This window comes from Dama dama, chromosome 1, assembly GCF_033118175.1.
Source record: "Dama dama isolate Ldn47 chromosome 1, ASM3311817v1, whole genome shotgun sequence".
NCBI classification, from domain to species: domain Eukaryota; kingdom Metazoa; phylum Chordata; class Mammalia; order Artiodactyla; family Cervidae; genus Dama; species Dama dama.
This window is the reverse complement of record NC_083681.1, coordinates 39,412,899-39,427,883: the sequence shown is the minus strand read 5'-3', so window position 1 is coordinate 39,427,883 and position 14,985 is coordinate 39,412,899. Positions and strand designations below refer to the sequence as shown.

Below are 14,985 nucleotides of genomic sequence, written 5' to 3'. Positions count from 1 at the left end.
TTGGCGCTCTGTATCTATGGGCTTGCTTTCCTGGTGGCTCAGATGGTAAAGAATCTGCCTGCAGTGTGGGAGACCTGGGTTTGATCCCTGGGTTGGAAAGATTCCCTGGAGGAGGAGGTCATGGCAATCCACTTCAGTATTCTTGCCTGGAGAATCCCTATGGACAGAGGAGCCTGGTGGGCTACAGTCTTCGCGGGGTTGCCAAGAGTCAGAAACGATTGAGCAACTAAGAAACAGCACTCTATGGTTCTGCATCCTCAGGTTCAACTGACTCTGTTATACAGTACTGTGGTATGCATTTATTGAAAAAATCTGTGCATAATTACACTCATGTAGTTTAAACCTGTGTTGTTCAAGAATCATCTGTACTGGAAAATATGAGACCTATGGGCCATGTTTTTAAAAGACGTTTTAGGTGGCTTAAGTATTGCCTGTGAAATAGGTCAGACATGGATTAAATGTGTTGTTAAACCAGGTTCATTTGCCCCATGTGTGCAGTAGGCCAAAATGCTTGCAACAGACTCAAAGGTTTGCAGTAGAGAAAGAGTTTATTCAGGAGGCAGTCAGGTGAGGAGATAGGAGAACAGAGATCAGATTCGCTTCCCTGAAGGTAAGGGGTTTGCAGTCTTTATGGAATAAAGAAGCAGGGTGGTATTAGGCATAGGCAAAGGTAGGGAAAAGCTGAAGTAATCAGTATTCTTTGTAGGTGTATCTAAGTTACATGCTGCTTCTTGAGATGCATGTTCAAAACTGGAGGCACTTAGCATGATCTGAGGGTGGATTTTTGAGCCCTCTGACATCATTTGTTGGACACTTGCATAGGCCCAGTTTTAATGTCAGTGGTCCCAACCAAAAATCTTAGCCAGCTTAAACTGAATAAGAGCTGACTCCAAGTTTCTGAAAAGTGGCATAAGCCCCTGATACTGTAGGGACACATTCAGCAGAGGTATATCTGTAGGGGGTGTTTAAAAGAGTTAGAAGAAATAATTAAGATGAGTTTGATCGATGGAAGCAGATTCCAAGCAGAGGGGTTTTTAATAAGCTGTTCCCTTAGTTGCTGTTCTGTAAGACAAGCTCAAAAATTTGTTTTAGTCATCAGTTTGTTAATCTATGGGAGAGTTTCAAATGGTTGACCATTTCAAGAGTAATAGTCACTTTACCATACTCTCTGTGTCAGATTGTATTTTCTGAATGTAGTTGTAACAATATCTTCCTTCTCATATGTTCTTTTAATGTGACCTTGATTATTCTCTCATCCTGAGGTGGCATTTTATGCCCCCTTCCCTTGAATTTGGGTGATCTTGTGATTCACTTGTGAGCAATAAGGTGTGGTCTGAAAAGGTGAACTCCCTATCCAACTCAACAAAATGCTGGTCTTGAAGTCTTTAGCAGCTTTTAAGCTGTACAGCCTGAGATCGCCGTGCTGTCCCAGACTGCCTCATGTGGACAGACTACAGGACTCCAACAGCAGGAGCTGGGACTGTTCAGCTAAAACTGCTTGTTAGAGCTCTTCCAAATTCCTAACTTTGAGATACAGTGAGAGAAAATAAAAATGATTATTGTTGTTTTAAGACATTAAGTTTTAGTGTGATTTTGTTACATAGCAGCAGATAATCAGAACACTGCTTTCCCTGAATCTGCTACTGTATACTGAAATTTGTCAGTATACAGTATTTATCTCTATACAGTATTTAGATATACAGTCAGTGATATATCCCACTGATTTGTTCTGGGATCTGATCTTTAACTTTATTTTGGTCTTTTACCTCTGATACATAAAACTTTTTTCTTCTCTTCTTTCCTGTATCCATTTAGAAAAGCCATTCTATCTCTTAACTATTTAGTAGAGTGTGTTTTGGTAATTGAAACTGTCATGTTTGTTGGAAAGTGCCCATGATGTGTTTATTAGGTTTTAAGGACACATGAACATCTTTAGAAAGCCTTTTGTTCTTTAATTTTAGTTACTATGATATTTGACCTTCTATTAGTTTTCCAGGGTTGCTGTAACAAAGTACTACAAATTGGGTGGCTTAAAACGACAGAAATTTATTGTCTAACAGTTCTGGAGGTTAGAAGTCTAAAATCCATGGTCTGTCTGAAACCTGTAAGGGAGTCTTTCCCTGCCTCTTACTAATTTTTTCTTAGCATTTTTGGTATTCCTTTGCTTGTAGCTCCAATGTGTAACTCCAGTTTTGCTTTTATTATCAGGTGGAGTTCTCCCTGTGTATCTCTTGTCTGCAAATGCATCTCCTCTTATAAGGACACCAGTGATGTTGAATTAGAGACCCATTTTGCTCCAGTGTTATATCATTTACCTTCACTAATTATACTTCAATGACCCTGTTTCCAAATAAGTCACATTCCAAAATCCTAGGGGTTAGGATTTCAACATGTCTTTTTAGGAGGAACACAATTCAATCCATAACAGGCTTTGAGAGAGATTGATATAATTATGTTTTAAGTGTTTACACATTTTTACTCCAGCCTCCCTGGTAGCTCAGATGGTAAAGAATCTGCCTGCAATACAGGAGACCTGGGTTTGATCCCTGGGTCGGAAAGATCCCCTGGTGAAGGGAATGGCAACCCACTCCAGTATCCTTGCCTGGAGAATTCCATTGACAGACCATGGGGTCACAAAGAGTTGGCCACGACTGAGTGACTAACACTTTCACTTTTCACTACAGATTAGATGTGAATGGGGTTTTTAATCGTGACCTTGAAGAAGCTCTGTTCTCTGCATTTTAGGTCCTCCTCCCTCTAGCATACACACATAGTACACATAAAATTTGATAGTAGTTTTTTACTGTTAGACTTACTGACCCTTTTGAGAATCTGATAAAAGCAGTGGATTTTTTCCTCTAGAATAATGTAGAGATATATGCATGGGATTGCACACCTGTACACACACATATATAAACACACTCAGAAAAATATTTTTCATGAAAGTAAGTGTCCCTTGGATACCCGCCTCCATGCAATCCTGTTCATGAACTTCTGGATTAGAAAGATATTAATTCCTAGCAGTTACAGATACCTAATCTTTTATTGGAAAGCGAATGAAATAGAAAAACAATAAGGAAGAAGAGAAGTATGTATATGGGATATCCTCATGGTCATCATTGTAACTCAGTGTAGCTTTTGGGGGAATTTTCATACTTAGGTAATATTTACTATGTGCTTAGTCTCTTTTCTGCTTCCAATCCCATTCCTTTAGCCATGTAATACTTTTACGTAGAAAAGAATAGGTACTTTTAGACCTCTTACTTAAAGCCCATGTGCCACAACTATTGAGCCTGTGCTCTACACAGATTATAAACAAACTGTATCTTCCACAGTGTTGGGGTTAGCTCTTGACCTCTTTACGTTCTGTGTTGTGTTTTGATTATCGTATCAAGATTTCTTTGAACATGGTAGTGGTCTAGGGTTTCTGAGTCTATGACTGGATTGTATACTCCATGCTCTTCTTCATTTGTAGTCTTTTCTCCGAAACAGTCTTGCCCAGGCTTCAGCCCTGAACAACTTAATGGACTTCCCTTTTAAAAATAAAGATATTTTTAGTCTATCTTAAAAAAGGTTATCATGTCTTTGTTTTGCACTTAGTTTGTGGGTTATCTGTATAAATGAAGCCTGGCATTCATTTATTGATTTTTTTTTTTTTTAAGATGTAACAATCGAGTATTTACTGTCCATTTTAGTGATATGCAAGTTAACTCTAGTAGTAGTGGAATCATAGGCAATGAATATTTAGACTGTGCTGGTACAGTTGATACCATTGATAACCTTTCTTAGTTCATTTTTCTGAATGTGAAATATTCAGAATCTTTATTTAGAAATAACAGGTTGGCAGACTATGACCTACTAACTGTCTTCCTGTTTTGTGAATAAAGTTTTATTGGAACACAACCATGTCTATTTGCTTACTGGTCATGGCTGATTTTGTGCCACAAATGGCAGAATTGAGTAGTTGCTACTAAGATTGTATGGCCCACACACCGAAAATATTTATTACTTGACCCTTTACAGAAAACCTGTGCCAACTCTTGGTTTAAAATATTTTGGAATTAATTCCCCCCTTTTAAGAATATTTGAAGTTTTTTTTGTTGTGGTTTTGTTTTTCAGTCATAGAATCTAAGGGATATTAAAAGGCCATTTAGCTCAGCATTCTATTTACTGCTGCTTGAGTTTCCTTCAGTACTCCTGCCAAGTTGTCCTCCAGCTTAGAGGTGTAGGATGATGTGACAAAACAGCATTGGATGTGACTGTGTTAAGCACAGAATTGTCCCTGACTGGGAGTCAGTCAGTGACTCCCCATGAAAAGATAGATGAAGTAGATTATTCTTTGTTTTCCCCACTGTCTCCATTGGTAGTTTATTTACTTTGGGTTAGTTACATGTTAGAGGCACAAAGGAGTCAGTTCTTAAGAGGAAGACAGCTAAACAGATCCTACTTTAGGTGGAAATTTTTAGGAAGCTGGAATGAATGTTTGGACATTATCTAGAGACTTTTGTATTCAGTGCTTAGTTTTTCTAAACAAATCTATAGCAGCTAAAACTTAGAACTACAACTATCTTTTGTCAGCCTTTACTGTTTGTGTTCAGTAAATACTGGTACAGAAAAAACATACAGGTAGAGCCAATCTCACTGCAGACCTTCACTGTAGTATTTGGTACTTTTGTGTACTTGATTCCTTGGTGAGCATGATGTATGTAGAGGTCTTCTCAGGAGATGGGAGAGAGGGGTATCTGATCCAAAGATCAACCTTATCCTGATGGGGGAAGAATTTCTCACATTCCATTTAGGAAATCCAGCCTGTTAAAATCTCGTTAAACAGCAGTTTCGCAGTTAAAGCACCTTCTGGTTTTTAATCTAGTAGGTTTTCCATCTAATAAAGAAATGGAGGGCTTCCCTGTTAGTTCAGTGGTAAAGAATCTGCCCACCAGTGCAGGAGACACAGGTTCGATCCCTGGTCTGGGAAGATCCCACATGCTGCGGAGCAGCTAAGCCCTGTGCGCCACAACTGTTGAGCCTGTGCTCTGCAACAAGAGAAGCCACTGCAGTGAGAAGCCCACACACTGCACCTAGAGAGTAGCCCCCGCTTGCTGTGACTAGAGAAAGACTCACATAGCAGCTGGAACCAAAATAGATGAAAATGTGCATGGACGAAAATACATGGAAAAAAGGAAACGCTCAGGTAATAAAGGTTACCACAAGAAAGGTAAATCCATTGTATCTTAACACAATGATACTCTTCTATTTTCACTTTAAAAAGATTTTTCATACTGTTTTTTCCTCTTAGATGAAAGGGAGTTTGTAAATTGTTAGAGGACAAAAGATAATGGAGACTGGCTAATTGATGGGAAAATACATTCTTTCAAATTTTTTTTGGTACCTTCTGATTTTTCTATTCTACAAAAATAGTGGTTTTTAAAAATACATAACACATGCACTGGATATATAGTGAGAAACAAATGTCCATAATTTCTCTTCCTGAGCTATCCAGTTCTCCCTCCCAGAGGCAACTGTTATTATCAAGTTTGGGGCTTTTTTTGCTAGAAAAATCTATTTATTTGTAAACATATGCATTCATTTTTCATTCTTTTTCCATAAAAGGTGGTATATTATACAGTATATTACATCTTGGCCTTTAAAATTAATCATGAATCTTTGTTTCACATCAATATAAGCTGAAGCACCTCTTCTCTTTTTTAGTCCTCAGAGGTTTAGTTTAAACCTTCTAAAATCATTAATTTCCTCCCCAGAATTAAAAAATGAGTTTATGTGCATGTGACTATAATAGTATATAATCCAGAAATAAATTAGCTCTGAGTTGGGCTTCCCTGCTGGCACAGAGGGTAAAGCATCTGCCTGCAATGCAGGAGACCTGGGTTCGATCCCTGAGCCGGGAAGATCCAATGGAGAAGGAAATGGCAACCCACTGCAGTATTCTTGCTTGGAGAATCCCATGGATGGAGGAGCCTGGTAGGCTACAGTACACCGGGTTGCAAAGAGTCGGACATGACTGAGCGATTTCACTTGCACTTTTACTTTGGTAATAAATTTTTTTTCCTAGTCTAAAAGTTATACTCATAAGTAAATGATTATTTGCAGGGAAAAAAAGATAAATTAACGTTTTTTTAGACTGAAATATTATAGATCAGACTGATTGTTGAGGGACTATACTGAGAAATCATTGCCAAAGAAGTAGAGGAAAGATGAATACAAAAATGTAATTATGTGCTCAGCCTTAATCCTTACACAAACGCTATGAAGTGAAGGGTGGGAGGTATATATGCTGTCTATATGCTTTTAGAGATGAGGAAACTGCAGAAACAAACAGATAAGTAAGCTCACCCCCAAGATAAATGGGTGCACCTGAATTCCAGCCCAACCCTGCCAGACTCAGGTCCTTATTGCATCATGGCATTGGGCTGCCCGAAAGGATTGTTCCACAAAGTGAGCCTAACTTACTTATCAGGAAACAGTTTATAACAGGACCAGATTCAGTAGAATACTGAAAATGGCCTCACTAGAGACTTAGTTTTTTAATAGCTTATGTAGGGGAGGAAAAACTTTTCTTCTGTCCCTTTATGCTCTATGACTGAGGCTTACAAATCAAAATGACAAAAGACAGAGTAATAGAAAAGGCATATGTATGGTTTTTAAACTTGCATAAGGGCATCACAGAAAAATGAAGACCCAAAAAGACGTGGTTTTCACCTTGAGACTTGAGAGCTTATATACTGTGTTAAAAAGGGTTATAAATTATGGAGAAGTGACTAGACACAAAGGAATTTGGACTTTAGGGGCAATATATTGTGGGAAGGTAAATATGTGGGAAAACTAATAGAAGATATAGGTTACTTTAGTAAAGTTTTTGGTGCTAACTTTCAGTCTTTATCGCCATAGAACTCACTCAGAGAATCCTCATTATGGCAGCCCTCACTTCTTGGAAGTTTCTGCTTTTAATCAAATGAGGGAAGGTCTGAGAAGAATTCTTTCTGCTTATGTTAAATCTCACTTCCTTCATCTCAAAGTAATCCATGTGCCATTAGTGACAATTTGGGAGTACAAATATCTGAGCCCATGCCCTGTTACACAAAACTCACTGTTTTTCAAAGGTAGTTAAGTGTAGTATGTGGTATTTATATATATTTATATATAGGTATAGGTATTTGTATATATTGTTACAGGTGTTTGTAGAAACATGTTTGAATTTTGTTATCAATCTTAAGCAAGACCTTATGCTCTCAGAGCTTCTTGTCTGCCTTATCTGATTACCTCTACTACTCTGAGGGTTTTTTTTTTTTTTTAATTTATTCCAATAAATAATTATATCTAGGAAAAGTTTTTCAGTGAATCGGGTAGAGTAGACTTGGAGATAAATCCACTAGCCTTTGGTAAGTGTTTACTCCTTAACCCCAGCATGTAGTCCTTTTATTTAAACCGATGGTGGTAATAATTAAGTCCGCCTCGGTGGCCTGTGAGTCAGATTCTGGGTTTGACAGTAGACCTTGTCCTTTCTCATTCTCTTTGTTGGCTGCCTCTGGAAATGGCTTTCAGGGAAATACTGGTAAAGTCTACAGCCTTTGAGTTTTAACTGTTGATAAGAGCCTACCTGCATTGAGAAAGAAAAATTATTAAGAAGGTTTGTAGGAAATTGTATCTGAAAGCATGAGAGATAACAGTTTTTTGTGCTTAATCTCTCCTTTTCCTGTCTTGCCTTTATTATTTATTTTTCTTATCACTGGTGAGTCTTCTATAAAACTTTACTTCAAGCCCATGGATCCGCCTTGTTCCTTTCTCTCACCATATCCTAATCTCCAAGTACTGTTCATATTTGTCTTTCTGCTTAGCAAGTATCTGAAACAACTACTTGAAATGTGTTAAAATTTTAATTTGAGTTGTTTTTAGCTTTAATATAGGCAAAGGAACTCCTATTTCTTGGCACTAAAAAGCTACTTTTTGTGGGCAGATTTTTAGGGTTTTCTTGGTTTTGTAATACCCCAATCTCTCAATTTGATTGTTTTGTCTATTTAAATAACTCTTTTTTTACAAGTTGAAAATGAGAGAAAACTTATCTAATTATTTTATCTTAACTAAGTTTCTAAAAGTAATGAGACAACATGATTGGCTTTTCATTAATATTAGGACTTTTATTAAGAGACTACAGTTATTTTACAAAGGTGCAGTTTATGTTGATTGGGTGGGTGCTATCTTAGAATTATCTGTGGTTTCTCTGTGTCCGTTTCAGGCTTTTTGCCCATGAGACCTGCATGTTCTCCATTTATGAATAAGGGAACAGGTTCAGAGTAGTAGTTTTGTCTTAGGATCTCATGGCTTCAAAGTGGCAGAGCCTGAACTTGAGCTTCTAGCAAGTGAATGTATCTTAGTTTCAGTAGTTTTGTAATATGTTCTCTTAATGTAAGTTTATATGCATAATATAAAACCCAGTAGCAAAACCCACTTTAGCAAGAAAGCCTTGAAAGTAATTGTGATATCTGGTACCCATCATTTTGCTGGTCTTGCAAAAGATTTCTGCCTCTTTAACTTTGAACCATAGGATAAGGTACTTTCTGAGGAAGATACCCAACTGCCACTGCTTGGTGGTTTTCTTAAGACAGCTCAAGAACAGTGAAAATAAATATGAGTCATGTTTCCCTGCTTCTCTGCCCTGGCACATGGAAATGATACTGCTGCTTTTCTCATTCTTGCAGTGCTTCAGATAGTTTTCAATGGATCATAGGAGCGTTAGATATCTTTTCATTTAAGTAAAATCACACAGTAAGAATCTAAACTGCATGTTCTGGAAGGATTGGCAGCATTTCTCTCCTGGTTTCTGCTTTTCTGGTAGTTTTTGGCCATCCTGACAGGACTCTGTGGAAAATGTGATCAGTCTAGACTTGGCTTAAAAAAATTCTCATTTGTACTGGCTTTGCCAGTAAGTTAATAGGGTAAAGTGTATTGGTGGGTGGGGAAATCAAGAATACCTGGAGACATAGTGTAAAAATACTTGGTGCTTGTAAAGTTTGTGGTTGCATTGTGATAAAGTTGGGGAATTGTGGAAATCTGTTCTTTCTTCCATGAAGAAAACCCTAAAGTTAAAATCATGTGCAGATAGTTTTAAGCTAAATACCTGAAACTGATAAGCAGTTTCATTTTATAGCTCTGTTAGTCTTTATACTCTTAAGGACAGAATATTAAGTTTGGTAAAAATTTTTGTTATTTGATGTTAACAAACTGGCTGTTTAGGCTTTACAGGGAGGGTGTCCTCCCTGATAGATAAGGAAGGAAGTCCTTAGATGGGTTTTTTTAGGGTTGAGCCAAGCTTGTATTCAGGCTATAAATGCTCAGTGATTAAGGGGAGAATTTGCTTAGTATCTTTTTCTGTCTTAAATGCATGTGCACACCTCTGGAAAACTTTCTGGTGCCTGGTATCTGGTAGGTGATTAATAAATGTTTGTTGAACAGATTTTTACATAGGAAGGAATTGAAGCTCAGTGAATTAGATAACTTGTTCTAGGTCATGTGCTCAGGACACTGTGTTTAATATATATTTAGTACGTAGTTGTTATTAGTATTTACCAGATTTGTTAGGTGTATTGATGCAGAATTATTCTTCATTTCTCCCCTATGACAACTTTAGTGCTCTATAGTTTTAATTAGATTTGGGGTTGGCAAAGTCTTGAAATAGTCTTTTTATTTATTTATTTATTATCTTTTTTATTTTTTAAATTATGAAGATGTGATAACCCATTTGCAGGAGACTTGGAAAATACAGAAAACAGTTACATATAGCTTCACTATATATTACAATTATTTTTTTAAGTAGATAAATTAAGATTTTTAGTTGGAGTTTCAATATCAGACACTCAAATTAATAGAACAAATAGACAGGAAAGTAGAAGGATATAATAACTTGAAAAGCACTGTGAACTAATTCAACATGATTAAGATTTATACAATTTTCACAGAACAGGATACAAATTCTGTTCAAGTTCTCATAGACTATAAACCAGGAAACACTGGAACTAAACAAGGAATCTAAAACAAGGTGCAAAAATTTCATGATCTAGAGGTATTGAAATCATACAGAGTCTGTTCTCTTATCACTGTGAAATTATGTTAGAAATCAATGTCAAAAGATAGTTGAAAATAACCTACATGTTTTCAAGTGCAGTTTGACATTTACCCAGAGAAATCTTTGATTTAACCATTGAAAACTTCAATAAAATTAAAAGACTGGAAAAAACAGAGGGTGATTGCAGAGAAGAAGAAAGCACTTAAATGAGAATTTAATATCAAGGCCATTTAAAAAACCCCATTGTATTTGGAAATTTAATGTCTTCTTTTAAATGATGGATGTATCTAAGAAACCATTACAAGGAAAAGTAGAAAATATTTTTAACAATAAAAATGAAAAGAGAATTTATCAATATTTGTTGCATGCAGCTGAAGCTGCTCATTGCAACTAAATACAATGTAGAATCTTGAATAAAATGTGAAAACAAATAGTGGACACTAGCATAAAATTTTGTCAAATTTGAACAAAATCTGTACCTTAGTTAATACTGTATCATGTTTCCTGTTTTGTTTTGTTTTTTACAACACAACATTTCTTTATGTTTTCAGAATTGCATTAGAAATTTCAAGCCTCATTCAAATTAAAAAAAAAATAACTAAAATAATAACTGGACTAGAGACTTCTAGCAGTAATGCTAGATGCCAGAATGAATCCACTATATCAAAAGTTTTGAGTGAATATAAATTAGAAATCTGGCATTCTATTCCTACTTAGACAAGTGGAACCAAAATGTCATTAATTTTTTAGGTAAGTGAAAATTTAAAGTTTTCTATAATATATACATTTATACATACTCTCTCTTTTTATATGTATACAAAAGCTTGTCTACACTTGATAAAAACTGGAGAAAGAACAACAAAAAAAGATAGGGAAATTGGAAAGCATAAACTAAATGAAATGGGAGTACTGAATACGAAATAGGAAAAGTGAAACAAACTAGATAAAAGTAAAAGATCATCATATAGTCCAGTTGTTTTTAAACATGGCAGCTCATTAGAATCACATCTGGAGCTTTGGAGAAAAAAATTACCTGTGGCATTTGTATTTAAAAAAAAAAAAATTCCAAGGTAATCCTAATGTGCATCTGGGTTTTAAAAAGTAATTACAGGTTTTTCTGTTAAATGGTACTTTTAGTGATATAGAATCCAATTATTTTCTGTTGACCAGTCAGGGTACAGTGTTATTAAAATGAATGATAGTAACATAATCTCGGAAGTAAAACATGTTTATCAGTTTGCACAATCAATAGCCAGACAAAAAATAAAAGATCATTACAATTGCAAGCCATAAAGGACACATGATTAACCTAACAATGTAAAATAATTACATACAATTGGGGGGTTAAATAGAGTGATGTGGTAAGTGGAAGTACATGCATGCAAATTTTTCATCCACCCAGTTAGTCTGTGTGTCTTGGTTGATGCATTTAATCCATTTACATTTAAAGGTAATTATTGCTGTGTGTGATCCTATTACCATTTTCATTTGTTTGGAGTCTATTTTTTGTAGGTCTTTTCCTTCTTTTGTGTTTCTTGCCTTAAGAAGTTCCTTTAGCATTTGTTTTATGGGTGGTTTGGTGGTAACTTTTGCTTGTCTGTAAAGCTTTTGATTTCTCCATCAAATCTGAACTAGAGTCTAGCTGAGTGTTCTTGTTTGTAGGTTCTTCCCTTGCATCACTTAAAATATATTGTGCCATTCCCTTCTGACTTGTAGAGTTTCTATTGAGAAATCAGTTATATAACCTTGTAGGAGTTTCCTTGTATGTTGTCATTGTCTCCTTGTGAATTTTAATAGTTTATCTTTGTCTGACTTTTGTCAGTTTTATTACTGTGTGTCTCAGTGTATTCCTTCTTGGGTTAATCCTGCCTTGGGGCTCTCTGTGCTTCCTGGACTTGGTTGACTAACACCTGAAGCAAGTGAAGATCTCCTTTGTGCTTCATTATCTCTTCAGGCCTTTCCCATTCTTCTTTCCTTCTTACTGAATTTGTAGCTCTTCATATATTCTGGGTAGTAATTGCATCATGCATGCTACTACAAATATCTTTTACCTGATTTGCCTTTTCTATTAATAGTGTTGTGAGATGAACTCAATTTTAGTGGTTTCCAGTTTGTCAACATTTTTCCTTTTTGATTAGTACTACTTGTGTCCTACTTAATAAATGTTTCCCTAACCCAATTGTGGAGATGTTCTGTGTCGTATTCTAGTCTGCCTTTCACATTTGGATGTATAGTCTTTCTGGAATTCATTTTTGTGCGTGGTATGATATACGGTAGTCTTTGCTTCTTATCCCAGTAACATATTTCTGTAGCTTTATAATACATCTTAATACATGATAATGTAAGTCCTCCAGCTTGTTGTTCTTATTGCTTGTCTTGGCTACTCTTGGCCCTTTGCATTTCTGTATCATTTTAGAATCTTACTTTCTATACCTAAACAAAAACAGCTTAAATTTTGGTTAATGTGTTGAATCTGAGTAATATAGTATACACATATTTCTATTTATTTAAGTATTGTTTAACTTCTCTCAATATTTTTTAGTTTTCAGTCAGTATCTTTCACATTTACTTCTAATTTTTGGTATTTTCAAAAATAATTCATTAAGATAAAAACTCAAATAATATAAAATTGATCATTTTAAAATGAAAAATTCAGTAACATTTATTCCATTCAATGTTGTGCAGCTACTGCCTTTGTCTAGTTTCTAAACATTTCTGTCTCTCCAAAGTAAAGCTCCTTAAGTAGTTTTCCCCCATGGCCCACTCTTTTCACCCTTCAACCCCTGCCAACTGCTAGTGTGCATTCTGTCTTTATGGATTATCTATTCTGGTGATTTCATGTAAATGAAATCCTGTAGTATGTGGTCTTCTATATCTGGCTTTTTAAACTTAGTATGTTTTTGAGATTCATCCTCATTGTGTAGTACATGTCAGTATACTTCATTCCTTTTTATGAATGAATAACATACACAGAGTAGTATATATACACAGCGTATATTCCGTGATTTGTTGATCCATTCATTTGTTGATAGATTCTTGGGCTGTTTATATTTTTGGGCTGTTGTGAACACTGCTACTGTAAACAAGTGTATACAGGTACTTTTTTGAGTACCTGTTTGCAGTTCTTTTGGGGTATATATCTAGGAGTGCCATCACTTCATGGCAAATAGATGAGGAAACAATGGAAACAGTGACAGATTTTATTTTCTTGGGCTCCGAAACCACTGTGAATGGTGACTGCCCCTATGAAATTAAAAGACTTGCTCCTTGGAAGAAAGACAACAACAAACCTAGACAGCATATTAAAAAGCAGAGATATTATTTTGCCTACAATGGTCTGTGTAGTGAAAGCTCTGGTTTTTCCACTAGTCATGTACAGATGTGAGAGCTGGACAATAAAAAAGGCTGAGAGGAGAAGAATTGATGCCTTCAAACTGGGGTGCTGGAGAAGACTCTTGAGAGTCCCTTGGACAGCGAGGAGATCTAACCTGTCAATCCTAAAGGAAATCAGTCCTGAATATTCTGATGTTGAAGCTGAAACTCCAATACTTTGGCCACCTGATGTGAAGAACTGACTCATTGGAAAAGACCCTGATCCTGGGAAAGACTGAAGGCAGGAGGAGAAGGGGACAACAGAGGATGAGATGGTTGGATGGCATCACCGATGCAATGGACATGAGTTTTAGTAGGCTCCAGGAGTTGGTGATAGACAGGGATGCCTGGCGTGCTGCAGTCCATTGGGTCACAAAGAGTCGGACACGACTGAGCAACTAAACAACAACAACCTAGGAGTGGAATTGCAGAGTCATGATAATTATGTGTTTAACTTTTTGAGAAACTGCCAAGCTTTCCTATCATCAGCCGAATCATTTTTCTTTCTCTTCAGCAGTGTACATGAGTTCCAGTTTCTCTATATCCTTATCAATTGCTAGTTGATATTTTCCATAATTTTTTGGGCTTTTGTATGATATTATAAGTGGTATAGTTTTTTTTTTTTTTTACTTTGTTTCCTGTGTTTTGCTGGTGTATAGAGATACATTTGTTTTGTATTTTTTTCACTATATAAACCTTATAACTGGTGACCTTCTTAAATTCACTTGGTAATTCTGATAGTTACTTATGTACTGATTGAATTTTCTACCCACATTTGCATTTATGACTTCCAGTGCTTTCTTATTCTCTATTCCTTTTTCATAGTAGTTTATTATTTGATGGATGGGCAGTATTCTTGTTGAATGACTTATAGAGTATTAGAATTTAAATTTTCTTTAAATTTTTTACTTCTTTAGTGTTCTTTGTGATTGATTCTGTTGCTTTTCATTTTGGTCCTTCTTAATTTTCTTAAATATCTGATGATCCTTAGTTATCCATATTTATGAAGGACTAGAATGGTTGATTTTGGTAGCTGATACTGGCTTCCTCCCAGTTTTCTGAAGTCTGTTTTTCCAAGAGAGCTTTCTCTCCGAGTGGAATTACTGAGAGCTCTGTATGAATTTGTTTTAAGGGCCAGCAGCATTCAGATAGCCTGGGGACCTAAAATTTATTTCTGGGGAATCAGTGCTCTGAAGACTTCTTTTGTTTTGGTTGTTTTTGTTTTATTTCTCTCAATGCCCCATCTTCCCTACCTCCATTTGTGGATGTTTAGAGCAACTTCAAGCTCAGCCCTCCTCCTCTTTCATCCCTAGTGCCTGTGCTGGGTGTTCTCAGCAAAGTAAAACTGTGGCGAGTGGCTCTGCTTTTCTCTGAGCAACCTTTAGTTACTTTGATTACTGTATGCTTTAATTTAGCTTCTTGATCCTGAACTTGGGGTTTTCTCTTTAGAGGATTGAGATAGCTCTTACCTCATTTTGGTCCTTTCCTATGTTTGTTTTGCTTAGGTTTTATTTCTTCTGCTGTGAATTCTCTAT

At 36.1% G+C, this 14,985-nt stretch overlaps 1 protein-coding gene across 3 annotated transcripts in view; it reads left to right on the top strand.

Moving 5' to 3' along the window:
• FAR1 (fatty acyl-CoA reductase 1) overlaps nt 1-14,985 on the top strand; it is a 76,449-nt gene that overhangs the window by 19,064 nt on the left and 42,400 nt on the right. Inside the window, exon 3 of one of the 3 annotated variants that reach the window (XM_061147324.1) lies at nt 10,630-10,828. The exons of the other annotated variants lie outside the window; for them this stretch is intronic. The gene's annotated coding sequence lies outside the window, so the exon portion shown is untranslated. The remainder of the gene's footprint in view (nt 1-10,629; nt 10,829-14,985) is intronic. 3 annotated transcript variants of the gene reach the window in all.